We start from the raw sequence: 326 nt of genomic DNA, 5'->3' as shown, positions 1-326 counted from the left end.
TCCCACTAATAGAACACTGCTTAACTTCAACCTATTTTCAGTTCCAAGGAGAGTTTTTCGAACAAACCTCTGGAGCGGCGATGGGATCTCCTATATTTCCTATTATTGCAAACATCTTCATGGAACACTTTGAGAATAAAGTTTTGAGGAACGCACCACTGAAACCATCCACATGGTTTCGGTATGTGGACGATACTTTCGTAATTTGGAATCATGGCAGGGAAACTCTTTCTCAGTTTCTCGGGTTTCTCAATTCACAACATCCCAGTATTCAGTTCACAATGGAAGTGGAACAAAATAATCAAATACCCTTCCTGGATGTGCTA

The sequence above is a fragment of the Odontomachus brunneus genome, unplaced genomic scaffold (genome assembly GCF_010583005.1).
Source record: "Odontomachus brunneus isolate Ranch 3 - 2012 unplaced genomic scaffold, Obru_v1 Obru_scaffold_111, whole genome shotgun sequence".
Lineage (NCBI taxonomy): Eukaryota > Metazoa > Arthropoda > Insecta > Hymenoptera > Formicidae > Odontomachus > Odontomachus brunneus.
This window is presented reverse-complemented; position numbering follows the sequence as displayed.